The sequence below is a fragment of the Piliocolobus tephrosceles genome, chromosome 11 (genome assembly GCF_002776525.5).
Source record: "Piliocolobus tephrosceles isolate RC106 chromosome 11, ASM277652v3, whole genome shotgun sequence".
NCBI lineage: Eukaryota > Metazoa > Chordata > Mammalia > Primates > Cercopithecidae > Piliocolobus > Piliocolobus tephrosceles.
Window position 1 is genome coordinate 112,784,329 of NC_045444.1, and position 17,342 is coordinate 112,801,670.

The following is a 17,342-nucleotide window of genomic DNA, read 5'->3' on the forward strand; positions in this document are numbered from 1 at the left end:
CATGTACACAGTTGCTTGTTAGAGTATTGTTCATGCTGTAAAACTTGTAGTAACAAAAATTTGGAAACAATCTAAATGCTGGTTAGTGGAGGAATAATACAATTGTGATATAACTGTGCCATGGAATACTATACTGCAGTGAGAAGAATCAAGGTACATTTGTCATTATAAATGTCAAAAACATAAGGGTAAATGATTTGAAAAAGGTGCAGTATGTATAGTTCATACCAAATAATGTATTTTTGTGAATTCTAAAATTATACACTAAGCAATACTTTATATGTTTTGGAATATATGTATATTAAGTCCTTGATAGGAGATAGATAGTTAAATGTTCAGATTAGGTGCTAATACACAGAAAGAGGTGGAAACCGGAAAAAGAGACAAAAGGAGAGAACAGCAGCCATGGAGTTATTATTTGAACAGAAATGACATTGTGTTGGTATCAGGGAAGATGATTGACTGAGTCAGTTTGATTCTGTGTACCTAAGGTCCCGCATGGAGACAAGAAGTTAAGGAATGTCTTGTGAGGAGTGTGGGTTTAAGGACAAACGCAGTACAAGAAACTTGAGCTCTGCCTCAGCTCTTCCAATGAACCTCCCCTCCTGTGCCTGCTGCAGTCTGTCCTCAGAAAAGGGAGCTGGAGGTTCAGACGTCATACACGGTTTAGGCATTGGCCTCTGTATGGACACTGATGACAAGGACTCCAGTTTCGAGAACATTTTGGTGACACTGTCACCCTGTGCTGCAAGCACATCCAAACCATCCACTCACTGTCACCCCTGCCAACACTGAAGATGTTTCAGAGACTATTAGACTGGACCCAGGCATTTGCTAATCCATCATGCCATCATGTCCACTGTAATGCTCTTCTCTTTGGCTCTGAGACCAGCCTGGCTCACACGGCGAAACCCCATCTCTACAAAAAAATACAAAAATAAGCCAGGTGTAGTGGCATGGACCTGTAATCCCAGCTACTTGGGAGGCTGAGACGTGAGAATCGCTTGAACCCGGGAGGCACAGGTTGCAGTGAGCCAAGATCGCACCACTGAACTCCAACCTGAGCAACAGAGTGAGACTCTGTCTCAATAAATAAATAAATAAATAGTCCAGGCATGGTGGTTCATGCCTTTAATCCCAGCACTTTAGGAGGCCGAGGCAGGTGGATTACCTGAGATCAGGAGTTCAAGACCAGCCTGGCCAACATGGTGAAACCCCGTCTCTACTAAAAATACAAAAATTAGCTGAGCATGATGGTGGACACCTGTAATCCCAGCTACTTGGAAGACTGAGGCAGGAGAATTGCTTGAACCAGGGAGGCGGAGATTGCAGTGAGCTGAGATCGCGTCATTGCACTATAGCCTGGGGAACAAGAGCCAAACTCTGTCTCAAAATAAATAAAATAAAATAAAATAAAATAAAATAAAATAAAATAAAATAAAATAAAATAAAATAAAATAAAATAAAATAAATAAAAGGAAACAAAGGTGTCTCAATTCGCTTCCATTGACCTAATAACAGAAATATTTCTAAAAACAACCAGAGTGGTTTAGCAGCTGTCTTTATTCACCTTTTCAGCAATGCAGACTAAATGCAGCTGACATTCATGTTGAAATAATTTGAGTATAAATTACTTTCAAATATTTCTTTCTTAAAATAGAGAAGGGTCTGTCCTTCATATTTGAAGATGACATTCATTCTGGTTATCCATAAGGCAGTGTGGTAAAATGGGTTTGTAACACTTATTTTAGTTTTCTTGGAATGTCTTTAACAGTTAAGTTCTTGTAAAAGATAAAATGGATTTAACTCTAGGCCCTATAATGGAAATTTGTTTGCCTCCAAGCTAAGTTTATAAAGTGGAACAGTAATAGTGCTAAATGAAAAAACTCATGAAGAAATTCCATAGAAAGGACAGAAAATTCCAAAAAGTAACCCCTGGTCTCTAGCTTCTGTGTGTTTCTTTTTGGGGGACTGGGGGGCAGCTCTTCCATTTTACTTCATGCATTAGGCAAATCACTCAGTTGTAATTTTTCAGAACTGTGTGGCTCTTATGCAGAGGCACCTCTTACAGCTGCGAGGACACTTCTAAAAGCTTGGCTGCCCTCTGATTATCTACCCTTAGTCAGCCTGCTCTCTTTTAACCATTCTATGGCTACCAACTTACTGGATCGTTTCCTAAAATAAAGCCAAGGGGACCCCTGCAGTAACTAGATTCGTAGAAAGAGTTTTCCAACAGTGGAAACTCTTGGTTCATCCCTTTGGCTGCTTTTGATTCGGATAGTGTGCAAGGAACTTCATCGACCAATCTCTATTACAACCACATGGTCAGTTCCCTGACCAAAGCCAACTGGGATCTTTTTCCTTCTTCCAGGCTAAGGCTAAGGAAATTCAAATCTTGATGGTCTAAAATCGTCTAGGTATAAGAAGAGAATTAAGGCAGGAAAAGCTGAAGGAGAAAGGCAGACTTGGCCATAAAAGAGGCTCATCCACAGTTTCTTATGGGAAGACAAGAGTCTTTTGGAAACCAAAGTAGAATCTCTGCACATCTGCACCAAGATAAACCTTCTGAGAAATGGAGAGATCAGCTCTGCTTATTAAAATAATAATAATTATAATGTCTGTTTAATCATTAATTCTGAATAGTGTTCAAATCACTAGTTCTGAATAGTCATCAAATTAACAAAGTATTATACAAGTTAACACTAATTCAATTGTCTTGAGAGTCATTAAATTGATTTCAGCAGTAAGTAGAAGGGTAGGGGTATTTTATGACAAAAGTATGAAAAGAGGAGAGTCCCAGGAGTACTGAAAACAACAATAAAATTTTCTCAATTTTGCCCCACGAAATCCTACTTAAAATAGCTTTAGGGGTTCACTACATTCTCTATTCTCCTTAAGCAACGTTTGGGCAACTTTTCCCATTGGCCATCAGCAAACACGTGGAGGTGTGTTTGAGCAGTCTAAAATGATGATCCATATAGATTCAGGAACTCCCTAATTATTTCCAGTTAGGCCCACAAAAGTGAAAGATTCCTGAGATGGACCATAGCTCATATTGTTCTAGGGCTTAGTTTTTTTAACTTTCCCAAACAAAGAAATGGCTATAATGCTGTGTGTACTACAGAACTTCTCCATCTGCCATATCTAGGACAGCCATATTATCTGATAATATTAATGTTTGTTAATGCATTAATTATTAACAACATTTAATCATTTAAATAAAGGTGACTTTGTAACTCAGGAATGGAAAACTAAACATCATATGTTCTCACTGACATGTGGGAGCTATGCTATGAGAACGCAAAGGCATAAGAATGATACAGTGGACTTTGGGGACTTGGGGGTGAAGATTGGAAGGGGGGGTGAGGGATAAAAGACAACATATATGGTGCAGTGTATACTGATCAGGTTGCACCAGGACCTCACAAATCACCATTAAAGAATTTACTCATGTAACCAAATACCACCTGTACCCCCAAATAACTTATAGAAAAAATTAAAAACAAATGAGGGTGGCATTGAATTATCGAATGAATATAATTCCCCAATACATTTTAAGGAGGTTGGAGGGTGCTAACCACAGGGCATTTTGCAAGCATTGTAATAAGTTAGGAGAGGCAAAATCTACATCTAATAAAGATGAGGGATTTGTAAAATTTGAGAAATACTTGAGAGCAGGAGATTACATTTAGGGAAATCTGAGTGCTTTACAGAAGGAAAGATGAAAAGAGACAAAAAGAACCCAGGAACGAAAAAAAAAAAGAAAAGAAAAGGCCACTATATGAACTTTTTTAAGTTCTAAATTTTTTTATGAGACAACTCACTCCTCTGCTTCTCCTAGCAGATCTTCAGTAGATTCTATGCTAACCAATGCTTGCTTCTCTCTTACTAGAATAGGGAAGAACATAGACAGATAGTTTCAAGAGGATGATAAAGGGACAACTGACATCTGGGTCACCTATCGTGTGTTTCAGTAGCTTCCGCCATACACCATGTATGATATTAAGCCAATTCCCCAATAGATACACCATTAAGAGCTGAATCCCTTTTTCTCATTCATTATCTTACATTATCTACATTGGTCAACTCTTACATATTCACTCAACAAACATCCATTGAACACTAACTTTTTAGGGGATACTTAGCTAGATCTTTGAGAAAGTCAGAGTTGAATCGACATTTATCTTGCCTTTGAAAGGAAAACAATCCAACAGGAACAGTGAGACCCAGGCACTGGTAACTATAATACAGTGTAGAAATTGAGAGATGCTGTAAGAATGGAAGATTAAAGCATTTAATCAAAGGGAAAGGAGTTAAGAAAGAATGTGTAGAGGATTTAGGATTTCAGTTGATTCTGAGAGTAGATTTAAAATCAATCAAAATCAATGAGTCAGATGTTTCCAACAAAACAGTGATCTGCAATTCAGAATTTTGTTGTGCTGATGGTTACTGCAATAAAATGTTTTACCCCCTTGCAAAGGCTCATAGTCCAAAGGTATATGATTTAGATAGGAGAACAAATCCATTATGTGATTCATACTCTACCTATAGCAACCAAATGCGACACGAAGAATAACAAAAAACAAAAAACAAAAAAAAACCCTGTACTTGGGAGACATTAAACGTACATGTTTTATTAGTCCGTTTCTACACTGCTATGAAGAACTACCCAAGACTGGGTAATTTATAAAGTAAAAATGTTTAATTGACTCACAGTTCTGCAGGCATAACAGGAAGCATGACTGGGAGCCTTCGGGAAACTTAGTCATGGCAGAAGGCAAAGGGGAAGTCAGCAGTTCTTACCACGGTGGATCTCTTCTTACTAGAGAAAGAGAAAGCAAACTGGGAAGTGCCACACACTTTAAAAAAAAAACACAGCTCGTGAGAACTCACTCATTATCACGAAAACAGCAAGAGGGAAGTTTGCCACTTGACCCAATCACCTACCACCAGGCCCCACCCCTGACACATGGCGATTACAATTCCAGGTGAGATTTCGGGGGGAGCCAAATCTCATTCCAGATGAGAGCCAAACCATATCCAATGTACTCTGCAATTCTTTGACATTTTATTATTCCTTTTTTTTTTTTTTTTTTTGAGACGGAGTCTTGCTCTGTCGCCAGGGCTGGAGTGCAGTGGCCGGATCTCAGCCCACTGCAAGCTCCGCCTCCCGGGTCCACGCCATTCTCCTGCCTCAGCCTCTGGAGTAGCTGGGACTACAGGCGCCCGCCACCTGGCCCGGCTAGTTTTTTTGTATTTTTAGTAGAGACGGGGTTTCACCGTGTTAGCCAGGATGGTCTCAATCTTCTGACCTCGGGATCCGCCCGTCTCGGCCTCCCAAAATGCTGGGATTACAGGCTTGAGCCACCGCGCCCGGCCGACATTTTATTATTTCTAAAGGATGCAGGGGGCCGGGCGCGGTGGTTCACGCCTGCAATCCCAGCACTTTAGGAGGCCAAGGTGGGTGGATTACCTGAGGTCAGGAGTTCGAGATTAGCCTGGCCAACATGGTGAAACCCTGTTTCTACTAAGAATAAAAAAAAAAAAAAAAAAAAAAAATTAGCTGGGCGTGGTGGCAGGTGCCTGTAATCCCAGCTACTCCAGAGGCTGAGGCAGGAGAATCACTTGAACCTGGGAAGCGGAGGTTGCAGTGAGCCGAGATCGTGTTACTGCACTCCAGCCTGGGCAACAGAATAAGACTCTGTCTCAAAAAAAGAAAGAATAAAAATACTCATCCTCTATAATTACGTAAAATATGTCTCCTCCTTCCAAAACTATGACATTGCCCTTCCAAAGTGGAAATCAAACTAGGGAACGGAGACTTATAGAAGCTGAAAACTGGTAACTTTAGGATAATAATTCTACTAAAATTTGTTAGTCTATCATTTGAATTATAAAATGATAAAAATAATTAGATTGCACAGAAAAAGATAAACTCCGATTTAAAATACAACTGTAATGGGGGAGAAAGCAGTTTTTCTTTAAGAATATTATTCTAGGCCCTTACTCAATAGTGTCAATAGCCTTTAGATTCCTTTATCACAGCTTAACCTGGTGCTGCTTTATAGAAGTGTTCATATGTGTAATGAGGCTTGAACCCCAAACACTAACACATTCAACCACAAGCTAAATGCAATTGTTGAATATTAATGAATTTATTGTAGGAGGAGCTACTGAGTTTTCACACATTGTCTTATTCAAAGCTGACTATTTCAGCAGAACTCTGCCACCATCTGTCATGATACCAAATATGACTGATCATGAAATAAATAAATGACTGAAAAAATGTGTTCAATTACTTCCTTTTGAGCTTACCATACAGCAAGAGTCAATCCAGGCCAATGTTAGTTTGCCACTATTTCTAGCTTTCTGCGGTTCTCATTGACACTACACTCCTAATAATTATATATTTCCTAATATCGCTAGACCTAATTTTGTGTTTATGCAAAACAGAAGTGCAGATCCTGCAGCAGTGTCTCACATTATATAAACTGTAGATACATTAGAACTGATTATTAAGTCCTGGTTTATTTTCCCTCCCCCACCACACACACACACACACACACACACACACACACACACACATCCTAATTACTCACTACATTTGGGCATGCTAAATAAAATAAACAAATGAGTCAAAAAATTTAAGCCCCTTATGCTTCTAGATGGGACCTAGGAGTAATGGGTGCAAGAACGGATAAGCCTGGATCATGGAAATATCGTGCCTGGAGACCTCATATGAGGTCAGTACTTTCGCTGGATTACTTTTAGCTGTCATGTCATGAGCCTTGTCCTATGACATTCCTTTTTTTTTTTTTTTTTTGCCACTCAGATGTTGTTGGGAATATTTTTCATGATAAGTCACAAAGTTCTCCCTGTGAGCAACCACTGGAGAATGTTTTGTTTGTTTGTTTGTTTGTTTCATTTCCAGTTCCAACAATAGATGTATTTCTCATAAGTTACTAGCTTTGCTTTTCATCCTATAGGTGACGTGAGTTGTGAAATTTATGTTTCCCTTTTTGTATTTACTGCTATGAAACCCAACCCCAGACAAGTCCATGATCCATCTCTTCTGAAAACAGTCTCCCAGATGCCTAGAGCACAAGAATCAAGAGGCCATTCTCAGGATGCCTTGCTAGCCTCAGATTCTGGCCTCACAGCCCAGCAGGTGTGCAGCATGGTGGCTAACTGGCTCTCAGTTCACCTTATTTTTTCTTAGTTCATTATTTCCTCACTTACGTGTATTACTATTTTGTAGACAGTTTTAATATGTCTATCTTAAATCTGAAGAGTATAAGTAGATTGTTTAAAGCTACAGAAAACCTAATGCTCATCAAAATTTCCCAAATTTTTCTGCTGTATTATTAGGACTTTCAGAGAGATTGTGAGCCTCCACTGGTATTTGTATCATGTTCACAGATTTGTGCACTTATAAAATTGTTTAGCTAACAAAAAAGTGAGACTACATATTGCAATGTTTAACCAAGCAGGTTTTAGAGCCAGTCTAATGGAGTTCAACTTCCAGCTCTGTCATTTAACAGCTGTGAGACCAAAGGAAAATTACTTAACCTCTCTTGGTTTCCTCATCACATAAAATAAGAATAAAAGTAGTAACTACTTCATAAGGTTATTATGAAGAGTAAATGAATTAGGTGAAAAGATTTAGCATAGTGCCTGGAGGCTGGAAAATAATATAAAAGCATTTACGTCATTGGTGTATCCAATCTAAATTCTTCTTTGTGTTGTATCTGGTACATTTAGAACATCTTCTTAACATTCTTACCTATTATATAAGTATTAAGCATCATTGTTAGTAGTTAAAAAATGAAAGTAATCTGCACAGAAAGTGAAATAATCCCCCAAATTAAAAAGCAACCTACATAATCGTAGAAAAATATCTGCAAACCATGTATGGTAATTATCCAAAATATAAAAGGTTTTGGATAAAAGGTTATTATCCAAAATATACAAGGAATTCAATAGCAAGAAAACAACCCAATTTTTTAAATGAGCAAAGAACTCAAATAGACATTTTTCCAAAGAAAACACACAAATGGCCAACAGGCATACAAAGAGGTGCTCATCATCATGAATCATCAGAGAAATGAAAACCAAAACCACAATGAGATATCACCTCACACCTGTTAGGACGGTTATTAATAAAAGAAAAAGAGATAATGAGTGTTGGTGAGAGTACAGAGAAAAGGGAACCTTGTACACAGTTGGTGAAATGTAACTTGGTAAAGCCATTATGGAAAACAGTATGGAGGTTTCTCAAAAAATTAAAAATAGAACTACTCCAGCAATCCCACTTCTGGGTACATATCTAAAGGAAATAAAATCAGCATTTTTGAAGTTATTTTAAATTATAAGATGTTATCTTTTATATAAATGTTACCATATTATATAAGTTTATATTTATAATTTATAATTTCATAATATATTAAAATATTATCTTTTATATAATCATTTGATAGGATAAAAAGATATTTTATCATGTAAAATCAGCATCTATACCACCATGTTCATTGCAGCATTATTCACAGTAACCAAGATGTGTAAACAACCCAGCGCCGATCAATGGATAAAGAAATTGTAATATATCAAGAGGTGAAATTTTTGTCTTCACCTCTTGGCATAATGCTATTTAAAAGGCTTGTATTTTCTCTTTATACAATTTTCACCTTTACTTTCAAAGTGTTTTGTTGTAGTTGGCTATTGCAGAGAGCGCATTGTCCTATCATTTGAAAACCTGGCCTGCTTTCTACGTTCATGGTATGGAAATGATGTGATTCTTTGTACAGTTTTATGCTGATGTTCCTTGTAATGCAGTAGAGGCTATTTTGCCTTCCCTCTTCTTTCTCAGTCATTTTGTAAACTCCATAATTATGAAGTGATTGCTTGAGAAAACAACATATAAACATAGAATAGAGTAGACTGATCAAGATGGTTTACAATTTCTTTTTTTAAACTGGGTTATTTATTATGTATTTCTGAACCACTTGGCAGAGAAATTCACAGTTCTTAATGTTCATATTTTGAGTAAAGGAAGCTAAAACCGTATTTGCTTTTTGATACTACATGCGTTAGCAAAAGGTTATGTAAGTTTGTGAAGTAATATTTAACGTCTCAAAAAATAATCTTGCATGTTCCATAGTTTTGTATTAAATCAGTCATGTCATAGTCACTACATCAAGTACAAATAGGTCATTTACTTGTTTGCAGTAGTAGAGTAACAAATTCTCCCTCACAGCTTCAGACGGTATCTATAGACTTATAGTCCAAATACAATACCTGAATATCCCAAGTAGTTCTCCCTAAACCCAGTTGAGCACAGAAGAGAGGTAACAGGGAGGTGCAGTATGTGGAAGCTGCAAACAAGTAGGCCAAAATGAGGCCGGGCGCGGTGGCTCAAGCCTGTAATCCCAGCACTTTGGGAGGCCGAGATGGGCGGATCACGAGGTCAGGAAATCGAGACCATCCTGGCTAACACGGTGAAACCCCGTCTCTACTAAAAAATACAAAAAACTAGCCGGGCGACGTGGCGGGCGCCTGTACTCCCGGCTACTCCGGAGGCTGAGGCAGGAGAATGGCGGGAACCTGGGAGGCGGAGCTTGCAGTGAGCTGAGATCTGGCCACTGCACTCCAGCCTGGGCGGCAGAGCGAGACTCCGCCTCAAAAAAAAAAAAAAAAAGAAAAAAAACAAGTAGGCCAAAATGAATGTAATCTACACAGAAAATTAAATAACCAACACAAAAAAGAAACCTGCAGAATGGGAGAAAATATTTTCAAACCATGTATCTGATAAAGGATTATTATCCAAAATATATAAGGAACTCAACATCAAGAAAACAAACCAATTTTTTAAATGGGCAAAGACCCTGATTAGATAGAATTTGCATCTTGCATTGGTAATATACCAGAGCCCTATTAGTTTAGTGGTTAGGTATGAGGATAGGAAACACTTTCTGCAATCACATGAAAAAGCTGAACAAACTTAAAGTTAACATTTTTTTAGACCCAAGAAAAAGGAAATAATAATCACCCAGAGAAGTCTCCACGGCAAAGGCCTAGAGAAAAAGAATTTACCAGAACCTTATTCAAGCCAGGAAGACATCTGTCCCCAACTAGTCCTCTCTAGCTTTCCTGTCCCACTAGGGAAGGGAGCCATGGAAAAATACTTGGGAAGATCACAGCCCAGATCACAGCCCAGAGACACAAGTCAAGAAAAATACCAAATCAAGGACACTAGAGAAAGTCAAAACCTCCTGTCCTACAGCTACAGCAAACAATAAACACAGCACAGTTTCCAGCCATATTTACATAAATCCTCACACTAAAGGCCCAGTTATCTCAGTTCCTATTACCCAATGCAAAATGTTCAGCTTCCAAGAAAAAAGGATAAGGCATTCCAAACCAAAAAAAAAAAGGAAAAACAGTCTTAAGAGGCATAGTAAACAACAGAAACAGACTCAGACATGACACAGATGTTGGACTTATCAGGCAGGGATTTAAAGTAATTATAATTAATGCATCAAGGGCTCAATGGGAAAAAAGTAGACAGCAATCAAGAACAGATGAGTAATATAAGCAAAGAGATAAAACCCTAAGAAAGAAACAAAGGGAAATGTTAGATATTAATTTCTTTGATAAGCACATTAATACTCTAGACATCAGGAGACAGAATTGCTAAGAAATAATCAAAAGCAAATTCTAGAATTTAAAAACAATATGAGAGTAATAAAAAATACCTTTAATGGGCTCATGAATAGACTGAGAAAAGAATCAGTGAGCTGGAAGATATATCACTAGAAACTTCCCAAACTGAAATGCGAAGAGAGAAAAGACTAAATAAAACAGAACAGAAAATCCAAGAACCCTAGGACAATTTCAAAAGGTGCAATCTGCAAACAATTAAAATACTAGAAGAAGAAAAAAGAGTGGAGCATAAATATTGGAGGTGACAATGACCTAGAACATTATAAAATTAATGACCAACACCAAACCACAGATTCAGGAAGCTGAGCAAACACCAAGCAGAAAAAATATCAAAAAACTGACACCTGGCATATACTATGCAAACTGCAGAAAACCAAAAACAGAGAAAAAGTTTGAAGGAACAAGAGGAAAAAAATCTTACCTATAAGAAACAAGGATAAGAACTACAAATGTCCCATAACTCACCTACCATCAAATATACAATTTGAACAGCCCTATAGCTATTAAGAAAATTTAACTCATAATTTTAAAACTCCTAAAACTGGAATCTCCAGACTCAAGAGTTTCAGTGGAGTTTTATCAAAGGTTAAAAGGAGAATTAACACCAATTCTACATAATCTCTTCTAGAAAATAAAAAAGAAGTGAACACTTTCCAATTAATTTTAGGAAGTTAGCATTACTTTGATACCCAAACAGAAAAACATAGTACAAAATAATGAAAACTACACACCAACATATCTCGTAAATGTAGATATAAAAATCCTTAACAAAATACTATCAAACAGAATTCATCAATATATAAAAATAATTATACACGATAACAAAGTAGGATTTATTTCAGATAATGTAAGCTTGTTCAACACTGGAAAATCAACCATTGTAGTCTACCTCATCAACAAGCCAAAAAAGAAAAGATCATAACATCAATTAATACCAAAACAGCATCTAACAAAATCCAACCTTCATTCATATTGTAAAACTTCTCAGCAAACTAAGAATAGAGGAGAATTTCCTCAACTTAAAAAAGGATGTGTTTGAAAAAAACAAATCCCTACAGATGACATCATACATATAATGAGAAACTAGACATTTTCTTCCTAAGGAGGGAAAGAAATTAGGCAAGAATGGGGTTTGGATCATGATCCCAAAAAACACACTCCCAAACTCCATACTCTAATGTTGAAATCTTCCCTAAAGTTCAAAATCTCTAAAGCCCAAATCCCTGTAGTCTAAAATCCCTACCATGTAAAATCCCCAAAACCACAATCCCAAAAGATTAAAATCCCAAATGTTGAAATCCTAAAATCTGTATTCTGGTGGAAGATGAGTATGTTTTCAGCTGTATACACAATTAGTTGCTGAATGTTAGGCACAGCTATTACTTTGTTGTTGTCTTTATTTGCCAATTAAGTATAATTGAAGGACATGTATGTGGGTGACAAGTTGACAGTAGGTAGATTTGTGAACTTAATTTTAGGTGTCAACTAGAAAGGATAAAGAAACACCTAGAAACCGAATAAAGCATTATTTTGGGTGTGACGGTGAGGGTGTTCCCAGGAAAGATTAGTATGTGAGACCGGGTAAACTAAGCGGGGAAAGATCTGCCCTCAGTGCTGGCAGGCACCATCTAAACGGCCAGAGTCCCAGAGAGAACAAATACTGAAGGCAAACTGTTCTCTCTGAGAGTGGTACAGATTTCTGCTGCTGCCTAGGACATCAGAAATTTGATTCCATTAAAGTGCATGATAACAATGATGACTTTGTATGCAAGCATTGTGTGTATACATGAAAACATTGAAACTTTCTCAATAAATGAAGAGACGTTCTTTCTGTACAATTGTATTTGTGAAAGATAAAATTTCTCGAGATCTCACCTCTTTGGACAAATGGTGGTGACACACAGTGGTCTTTGATCATCCCATTAAAAGGTTGTTCACTACAGTATTTCAGATGACCACATAGTGATATGTTCTTATATACTTCTTTCTTTTTGTAAAAAAAGACAGGGTCTGGTTCTGTTGCCCAGACTGGAGTTTAGTGGTGTGATCATGGCTGACTGCAGCCTCAAACTCCTGGGCTCAAGGAATCCTCCCATCTCAGCCACCTGAGTAGCTAGGACCACTGGGGTCAACCACCATTCCTGGCTAATGATTATTTTCTAATTTTTTTGTAGAGATGGGGCCTCATTGTTTTGCTTTAGGCTGGTTTCACCTTTTTCTTCATCAATACAGCTCGTCTGCTCTCAACCGTTATACCTGCATTACCATTGCTAATATGCCTAAGTGTTTACACTTGCAAAAATATGTCTTATTATTGCCTATTTTATTGTGTGAAGTGGCCTATGAAGTGTTCTGTTGTGTTTTTGTTTCTCAGGTAAATTTCCTTTAAAAATGGAAATACATTGTAAAGAATTTTTAATCATTTTTTTCCAAAATTACATATACGGGATTTTCATCTTTCAGGATTTTAGCACTGAGGATTATGGCATTTGGGTTTGTGCCTTTCAAGATTATGAACAGCTCCCACAAGGATGTGCTCTCCACTGCCCTTAATAAGTGTCATACTGGAAGGCTTAGCTGTAATAATAAGAATATATAACAAAGTAAATAATATACAGGTTCAGACCAGGCTCGGTGGCTCAGACCTGTAATCTCAGCACTTTGGAAGGCTGAGGAGAGCAGATCACTTGAGCTCAGGAGCTCGAGACCAGCCTGAACAACATGGTGAAATCCCATCTCTACTAAAAACAAACAAACAAAATATTAGCCAGGCATGGTGGTGTGCGTCTGTGGTCGCAGCTACTCGGGAGACTGAGGTGGGAGGATCATTTGAGCCTGGGAGGCAGAGGTTGCAGTGAGCCGAGATCCTGCCACTGCCCTCCAGCTTGGGCGACAGAGTGAGGCTTCATTTCAAAAAATGCAGAGAGAGAGAGTTTGGAAGGAAGGAAATGAATTTGTCTTTATTTGCAGATGACATAATTCTCTCTACAGAAAATCTCAAAGAATCAACAAAAATCTCTTGAAACTACTAAGTCATTATAGCAAAGTCACAGGGCAAAAGGTTGAGATATAAACATCAAATGTTTTTTCTAATACCATCAAGAAACAATTGAAACTTAAATTTTTAAAAATACAATCTATTGACAGTGGCTCACACCTGTAATCCCAGAACTTTAGGAGGCCAAAGGGAGGCAGATGACTTGATCCCAGGAGTTCTAGACCAGCCTTGGCAACATGGTGAAACCCAGTCTCTACTAAAAATACTATAATTATCCAGGCATGGTGGCACACACCTGTAGTCCCAGCTACTCTGGAGACTGAGGTGGAAGGATCACCTGAGCCCAGGAGATGGAGGCTGCAGTGAGCCTGTTTGCACCACTGCACTCCAGGCCGGGTGACAGAGTGAGACCCTACCTCAAAGAAAAAATATAATTTACATTAATACCTAAATGAAATTAAATACTTAGGTACAAATCTAACAGTATATGTGCAAGACCCATATGAGAAAAACTACAATTCTCTGATTAAAGGCATCAACAACGAACTAAACAATTGGAGAGTTGATCAGTTTTTATGGATTGACTCTTTAGTAACATACTATTTCAACTCAACCTAATCTACAGATTTAATACAATCTCAAACTCCCAACAACCTGTTTTGTATATGTTGACAAACTGATTCTAAAGTTTATACTGAAACACAAAAACCTTCCAACAGCAAAAGCAAGACTGAAGAAGAGTAACATTGAAAGACTCACAGTACCTGATTGTAAGACTTATGAAGCTTCAACAATCAAGACAATGTGGCATTGGCAAAAGAACAGACATAAATATTGGTGAGACAGAGTAGAACATGCGGTATTAGAACCACACAAATACAGTCAGCTGATCTTTGACAAAATAATAAAGGTAAATTAATGGCAAAATGATTGTCTTTTCAGCACATAGTGCTGGAAAATTTCAGACAGATCCCAACTGAGCAACAGTCTACAAAATATCTAACCAGTTTCCCTCCTAACTCTCAAGGTCATAAGAAACAGTCTGAGAAATTGACAACCAAGAGAAGATTCAGGAAACATGGTGGTGACTAAATGTAATGTGATTTCCTGGATGAGACCCTAGAAATAAAAGTGGAATTTAGGTTCAACTAAGGAAATCTGAATAAAGAATGGATTGTAGTTAATAACAATGTATCAGTATTGGTTCATAACAAATGAACTATACTACTGTGTGTTGATTATAAAGAAAACTGATGTGGTATATATGGAAACTTCCATCTTCATAATTTTTCTGTAAATTTAAAGCTGTTCTAAAAGAAAACATTTATGAAAATATCAGTAACATATCCTCTAATAATCAGGAAAAAATCAGTTAACATTTTGACATATGTATATGATTTCTCTATATGAAAATATAGTTTTTCACAAAATGTCTTTTTATATGTACTGCTTCATACTCATCTATTTTTCACATTTCAATATATTATAAATATCCTTAATGTCAATATTCATAGCTATTATCATTTCCTTATACTACTATACAATAATATTATTACACAATTATCCCATTATATTATATATCTCACTACTCTTTGAAATTTCTGTTGTTCCCAATTATTTGCTAAAGAACTCTGTAATTTATTCTACAAAATAGTTAGTCTGTCACAATTAACTCTCCAGGAGCACTTCCAGAAGCAAAATTTAGGGGTAAAAGTTTGGATTTTTTTATAATTACATTATTCAAAAATTCATGTTCTCTTATATTTATTAGGAATTTTGCTATAATACTATCGATAAAATAAAATATCTTTAAAATAAGTAAAATGTATAAAGAAGTATCTTTTATGAAATAAAAATGCAATACTTAGGTGAAAGTTATCAGACGTGCAAATGCTAATTGTCACTCCTACACTGTATATTTAAGTGGCTTAAAGGAAGCACTCCAGTGATGCTCACAATATTAAATTTAAAAAAAAGAAAGAAGAAAGCATTGAAAGAAGGAAGTAAGGGAAGTGGGAAGGAAGAAGACTAGGGAGAAATGGAGCAACCAACATGAAAAAGTCGTTTGCAAGAGATTTTGGCCTATGATCATATAAAACACTGAGATTACACTGAACAAAAGGAGTATCTAAAGAGTTTAAGAAAATTACTGATCACATTCTATTTAACATCTAAAAAATAGTTATGGCAATATGTTAGCATTTCATTCTTATTGTCTTCATGGAGATAAATGAGTAACCAAAAGTCAAATATCTATTGACTATTTATCTCTCCAAGGTGTCTTTCTAGCATTCCACATAAAATTTTTATGTTGTGATTTAATTAATATGTATGTTCACTTATTCCCAGGATAACCATATTTTAGATGTGTGCATATTGTAAACACACAATATTGCATAACTTGTAAATGGGTCTGTGTGTGTGTACTTATGCACATGAAAACACTGGCTATGCAACAATTGCATCTGTAGCTCCTCTCTTATTTGGAGGACGTATTATTGGTGAGGTATAGACATACACTGTACGAGGTGATTGATGTCATTAGGGAGGCAGTGAGGCAGGTACTTAAGAGCCCGTCTGTCTTGGTTTATACCTTGGTTTCATCATTCAGTAGTTGTACTACTTAAACCTTGTATTATCAAGGTTCTTATTTAACCTTTCTGTGCTTCATAAGCATAACCTATAAAACGGGGACATTAATAGTACCTACCTTGTAGGTAGCTGTTGTGAAGGCTTGTAATTACATATCATATAGTATATCATATGACATTGTGTTTAACATATATTTTTATATATAACATTTTGTATTGTATATAACATATATGATTATATATACTTATATATAGATACATGTATATATTAGTACAGTGCCTGGCAAATGGTAGGCACTCAATGTATGTTTGCAGTTATTATCAAATTTTCAAAAACATCCTGCAAATATTGCTGTCTCTGTTTCACAGAGGAAGGAGCCAAGCTCTGAGAATCTTTATGATTTTCCTAAGGTCTCACAGCTAGTAAAGGCTCAGGTTATGTTTGAAACTAAAGCATATGGCCTTCCTCTGAAGTACCACATTTACTATCAATAGTAATTAATGTGATTATAGTATAGGGATGCATTTCTTAGGTTTATTACTGGAAAAAAAAAAGGACTCTTACCATAAATTACTTTCACCAAAATAAAGCTCAGTAAGGATTTGTTACAGCATTATTGACAGCTTAAGCATGTTTGCTTAAATAGTCAAAAGAAAAATAACATTGGAAAAATTCTGTACAAGTAATAGACACCAGAAAAAGTTACTGTCCATGAGTCAGAAACCAGGATTTCTTCAACACACTGTATAGTCAGATCTAAAATTAAGGGGATGATTAGCCAATATGCAATTCACCATATGTTAAAGAAAAGAAAAGCCTCCTACACATGAGAGAGGGAGCAAATTGACTTGATCACATTGGCATATCACAACTTCCAAAGAAAGGGCTGTCAGTGAAGCAGGGCTGGGGACTATTGATGCGGCAGGGAAGGTGGCATACCAGAGCCCAGGAGTATAGCAAGTACCTACAACAACATAAGGCATTTCCTCAAAAGTGTTCATTCAACCAGATGTAAATTCATCCCAAACCGATT